General features: G+C 40.7%; 1 protein-coding gene across 2 annotated transcripts in view; it reads left to right on the top strand.

The window, feature by feature from the left end:
- The first annotated feature begins 1,916 nt into the window (after positions 1–1,916).
- Positions 1,917–6,023, top strand: part of arhgap4a (Rho GTPase activating protein 4a) — a 42,582-nt gene continuing 38,475 nt past the window's right edge. The window contains exon 1 of one of the 2 annotated variants that reach the window (XM_037541541.1): positions 1,917–2,196. The gene's annotated coding sequence lies outside the window, so the exon portion shown is untranslated. The remainder of the gene's footprint in view (positions 2,197–6,023) is intronic. The other variant, XM_017694280.2, reaches the window with a different exon arrangement.

Genomic DNA, 6,023 nt, shown 5'->3' with positions numbered 1-6,023 from the left:
ACTAAAATCCTTTTGTTTTGAGTGAATTTAACCCGCGACCCTGAGGGAGAAGCGGCTTAGAATATGGATGAATTTAAACCTTAATTATGTTTATTTTATCACAACAAATGAATGAACGTTCATTTTGTCGTTAATAAAACAATAATAATGCTTCTGAAACTGTACCACATGTATCGGTACATATAAAGTCTGGGTTACACTACACGACTTTTAGCTAACTAGCTTAGCCACCCAGCTTTTCCCCGGATTCTCCGTCTGGCCAAGGCTGCGCTGGCTGGCTCTAGTCTGCAGTTGGACAGAGGATCGAGCAGTGCGGGCCGCCGACTCAGATTTTTGGCCTCCAGATCGCGTTCGTGTTGTTTTCTTCGACCCGACTCTGGGCGTAATCGAGTAAACTGGTCGAACACTCAATCTGATCGGATTCCTGCAACAGCCAATGAAAACTGAGAGCGGCAGAGGAAAAATACAGCAAGTAAGTTAAAACAACGAAAAATGGCGGAAAGTCACTCATGTTTAAAACGAATGTTTTTAATGAGCTGAGTTTAAGGCACGACCACAACCGAGTTTATGTACATTTAAACCTCTGCGAAATACCACCATGATCACATATTTAAATCAGTGACTCTCACTTTAACATGTTTACGTGTAGTTTATTTACTGCCTCCGCGCAAACGGCAAAGGAAACAACAGCAGCGATCAGCGCCACGACTTTGCGTCTCCTAGCAACGGGAGAACGCGAGAGTTCGCGAGAGTTCAGTGAGCTCCGTTCTCTTCAGCAGCAGTTGAGTGGTGCCCCCCCCCCAGTATTTCAGTCGCCCCCAAAAAACTGCTAAGAACAGCCGTATAGTGTGAGTTGCCCTGTCTTGTTATAATCTGTTAAGATTTTCAAAGTCGTGCAGCCGAAGGTTGAACAGGGACAGGGATGCAGTCTCACTTCCAGCTCTGAAATACAGGGGCGTGGCTAAATAAGACTCCGCCTATCAGTAAAACATGAAAACGTGGGAGAGCGTTTTTTCACGGGATTAAATGTTTGTGCTAGGGTTTGGGCCACACACCTTGCAACAGAAAGTACTTTAACATATATTCAGCTTATTACTGTCGCTATTAGTTCACCTGGTTTAAATCAGTTATAATCATTGTAAATATCTGCGGTCTGTGTAATTCACTGTTCTGTTAAGTAGTTTTTTACACTGTGGCCCTGCGGTCCGCCGTCGAACGGACCGTCCATCATCACTATCTGTATGTGAACGTGTGAAACGTTAAGTGGACATGGCTTCATTGTTTGGCGTTCATAGCGTCACCTTTTACTTTCACTGGCACCGTCGGTCTATTCTGCACTGAACTCACATACATTCCTGGCAGTGACTGACATTCTCAGATATCCGCCGTTCACCGTTAAGGCTGACGTTAAGGGCGGGTGAGTGGGGGAGTTGGGGGGAGGTAGAGGGGGATGTGTAAGGTGTGAAGTGCGGAGACACCACAAGCTGTGAGAGAGAGAGAGAGAGAGTGAGTGAGTGTGAGTGAGTGAGAGAGCGTGTGTGTGAGAGAGAGAGAGAGAGTGTGAGTGAGTGAGAGAGCGTGTGTGTGTGAGAGAGAGAGTGAGTGTGAGAGCGTGTGTGTGTGTGTGTGTGAGAGAGAGAGAGAGTGAGTGTGAGTGAGTGAGCGAGCGTGTGTGTGTGTGTGTGTGAGAGAGAGAGTGTGAGTGAGTGAGAGAGCGTGTGTGTGTGTGTGAGAGAAAGAGTGAGTGTGAGTGAGTGAGAGAGCGTGTGTGTGTGTGTGTGAGAGAGAGAGTGAGTGTGAGTGAGTGAGCTAGCGTGTGTGTGTGTGTGTGTGTGTGAGAGAGAGAGTGAGTGTGAGTGAGTGAGAGAGCGTGTGTGTGTGTGTGAGAGAGAGAGAGTGTGAGTGTGAGTGAGTGTATGTGTGTCAGAATGAGTGGGCAGGCAGGGAGGGAGGGACTCAGAAAGTGAAGTTGTTCTGCCTTCTCTCAGTCTGGGAGAGTTTATGTTACAGCGACAGTCGCGTGTGTCTGACGCTGTGTAAGTGTGTGTGTGTGTCGGAGAGAGAGAGAGGGGAGTGTTTGGTCTACGGCTGGGACACATTAATGCGAGGCAGAAATCACGCCTGGCTGCTGCTGTGAAGTGTTTGAAGGTTTAGGCAGCGGAGGCCAATGTGAGAGTCAGCGAGGACCAGTCTTGGGTAAGTCAGCTTGTCCTTGGAGTAAGAAATGCCTGAATTGCTCCAGCTGTGTGTGTGTGACCGTGCTTGAATGCGTACCGAGAGGGCTTTGGTGCTTCTACCTGTTGCGGTGGTGTAAATGTCAGGGGTCCTACTCTGTGGCGGCTTCTCGATTCGATACAGTTTACGATACATCGAAAACATCTAAACTGCTAAAACAGAAATAAGGCTAAAATGTGCCTTGCCTTAAGAAGCTACTTCCATTTCAAGTTTATTAGACCATTCACTGTCATGAAAGTACAATATTTGAAACATCCGCTGTTTTATATCTCAGTAAAACGCTACGAGCTAACATGCTAATCATGATCGATATGGCACATTGTGTGGGTGGGTATTTATTTATTTATTTGCTTTTTATTTTAATAGAAAAGAATGTAACAAGGATCATTTCTGTTCCATTCATCATGAAATGTTAACACTGCAAAGGGTAACTGGAGTTTTAAAATTATGCAAGAAAAAGGTTAAAAACACTAAAAATGGAGATTCAGGATAGAAATACAATAGATATTGTACATATGTATTGTATTGTAAACATACCGTCTTTCATGATCGGTTAGATTTGAGCATTTATGGTAATAGGTGTTCAAATTTCATAGCATAGGTCACGGTCACGCAAAAAGCTGTCTCAATTTTTCGTTGGTTTTTTTTTTTGCTGTTAAGATATGCATTAATAATAATACACAATGCACTGTATCATATTTTACTGTATAATTGTATCATGACTATTATGTTAGCTTGTGCCTATATGCTCAATACGAATGCTTATAATTGATAGTCTTTTATGGTCGTTTAGATTTTCAGTGGAAAAAGGGGCTAAAATTAAAAAGCATTATTTCACCTGAAGATCATCAAAGACTGGGGTGAACAATATTTATTGTTATTGATAAATTATGTCATATAGGTCATGATATGCTTTTGTGAGCATTTTATGAACATCATCAGTACTTAAAGCACACTAAGCAACTGCATGTTTTGTTACATAGAGAGCGCAGTTAGCCATGGTTAGGTGGATTTAATGCAGTGCTGTGTGTGAAACACTGAATTTGGAGTTGTTTACAATAAAATTTTTTTTTTTTGCTTGTTCTAAGTTTTCAAACCTCAAACTAAAGTTAAATATGTGCATCGTATTGTCGACAGTGGACCACAAAGTTTCTCCTGGAAGCAATTACCCTCTTTAAAGGTTCCTCAGAGGTTCCTGGCTTGTGTATCAAACTCCTTCACCTTTAGATTATGTGGAGGTTCTTCAAACTACTGAAAAATCTCTTCACACTTGTACATCTCATTTTCCAAAAACTGCCTCTTCTGAACAGCATCCATGGAATGCCTCTTGAGAGAACCAAGTGTTGATGCCCCACAGAACCCTTGTTTTCACTGTTATTTTTAGGCCTGTGCTCACTTTCAAGTGTCAAAAAATATATCATAACATGTCAAAATGAAACCAGGGAAGATCCTAGACTGATTGCCTGTGGTGTCGAAAAAGGAAAGAAAGCTTTGCAGAAGAAGTGGATCGGTGGCCTGCTCTCTTGCAGTCTAGCATTATGAACTTGATGTGAATGAGTTAAACTTTGCCAGTGACCAGTTTTCTTGTTTCGTTTGAGGGCAAAAGAGGAAGTTGCTTCTTTGACGCCTGATAGAGAGAAAGAGAGAACGAAACAGAAGAGAGAAGAGGAGAGAGGAGGGGTGACTCATGATGAGAGTGAGGAGCCGCAGCACAGTTTGCTGAAGGCTCTGCAGCTCCTAACACAGGAAACTTGCTCTCTTCCCTTTTTCTGAGGCTGTGCAGTGTACTGCTGGTTAACCTTGGCCTGCGTGGTCACAGAATGGTGGGTGCTCTGTAACCTGCAGCCGCTGCTGCGTGCAGCTGGGCAAACACCTTCTACCCTGGCATACTTAAACGTTAGGGTCAGAGGCCTCATGTTCCTTTTTTTTAGATAGACTGCTTCTTATGAGCTCACAATTTTCTCTTTTATTGTAGAAGACTTGCAGAGTCTCTAATAGGGAATAGTCTGCCTACTAAACTATGGATCAATTGCTGTATGTTCTTAAGCATGCTCGCTCAAAGATTAGTTTTAAGATAACATTTTATGACAGTTGCATCAGAAAACCGCTTCTGAAATCTCAGTGTTAATAATGGATGTCACAATATGCAGTTTAATATTAATCAGCTTTTTTTTTTGCTATAAAATGCATGATGGTGGCAATGGTTTTTATAGTTTTATTTAATGCCAACCACAGTATTTCTGAATGTAAAAAACTCCTCTGCGCAGCTCTGGGAACTGGAACAAATTGGTTTGGTCAGCCTATCTTGGTTGGTTGAATAGCCAAGCTGTTTGAAATGGCGAGGTTTTTCAGTTGAGTAAAATAATATTGGGCAAAGAGTGGTAGATTGACTGATGACGGAGTCCTGACATTAACACTTAACATGAGGTTATTATCCTTGCTAATATCCATTTCTTCCCTCTGCATTCAAGCAGTGGCGATTCTGAATGGGTGACATAAATAACATGCTTTGTAAGGATGTTAATAACTACCCATCTTCACCAGTTGTGGAGTCCGCCTCTATTCGGGTGTGAAGTCTGCACTTTGCTGGGAGTGATTGAGCCACGTTAGAAAATCCTCACTCACTCATTTCAGTCAGAAGATAAGAATCACATGTCCTATAGAAACACAAGATCAGACTGTGTAACCCTGTAATGTGTTTATTTATTATGATGCAGCCTGTTTTGTGTTTTATGGACTTTTTTCTTTACTACTTTATAGCTTTTATGTTGTCTTAAATAACTTGTGTAAATGACATTAAAAATTGATTCAAAAGTAAATGTGTTAGAATATCTAATTCTAAAAGTTATGTTAACATAGCTTTCCTAATTCTTTATAAAAATACAGAATATACAGAAAAATCGAATATTGTATTGTGATACAAAAATGACTTATTGTATTGCAATGCTTGCAGGTTGTTACACCCCTAATCTAAATAACTAAGTATTTAAACTTATATATTCCAGGCTTATTACATCCCGTTCCTTATTCAATGGCTATGTGGGCTGCTAATGTTTTTAAGTTCTAAAAGAGTGTAGTAAAAAAAGGAAAAATACATAAGTAAATAAATATGCACAGTTAGGGGAAATAAACTGCAGATAATGTCTTTTTTATAGCGCAAATAGAACATTAAAGAGCCCGTTTTATGAAACCGTTCACCACCCAGGTCATACCAGGTCAACTATGCTGCAATTTTGAATTCTTTGTTTCTGTGATGTCACGATGGCCAGTTTACAGATATCAACCTGTTTGGCCTACAACAGTTTAGTCCTGCCCATTCACACAAACTATGAGGAAAGTTCAGCTCTCCTTATATAGAAAAGCACTAAGACACTGTTTAATTCTAAGGAAAAACTCATCATGTGTAAAAGTTTTTTTTTTGCATTTTTGCTTGTTTTAAGTTGACCTCAAAGGACAAAATAAAATATGAGAAAATGTTATGATATGAGCCGTTCAAGAAGCTCCACTTCATGAATATCATTAGTGCATTAGTGCATATATGTGCATGCAGCCTGTTACACAAGCTCCCTTTCCTGCAATTTCCCTCTGGCATCAATAAAGTATTCTGATTCAGAATGTTACACCAATATGTCTGTTTTACAGAATGTGGGATTTATGTGTCAAACAATGTCTGGTCTTCAAATCTTCAAACAAAATATTATTCAGTGAATTACAGCATTAAAAGTTGCTTGAGGCAGCTTCAGTCATTTTATGTCATTTTAACTATGAGAAAAACACTTATGACATTA

The sequence above is a fragment of the Pygocentrus nattereri genome, chromosome 9 (genome assembly GCF_015220715.1).
Source record: "Pygocentrus nattereri isolate fPygNat1 chromosome 9, fPygNat1.pri, whole genome shotgun sequence".
In the NCBI taxonomy this organism is placed as follows: Eukaryota; Metazoa; Chordata; class Actinopteri; order Characiformes; family Serrasalmidae; genus Pygocentrus; species Pygocentrus nattereri.
The sequence above is the reverse complement of the archived record's forward strand: the minus strand, read 5'-3'. Positions and strand labels throughout refer to the sequence as shown.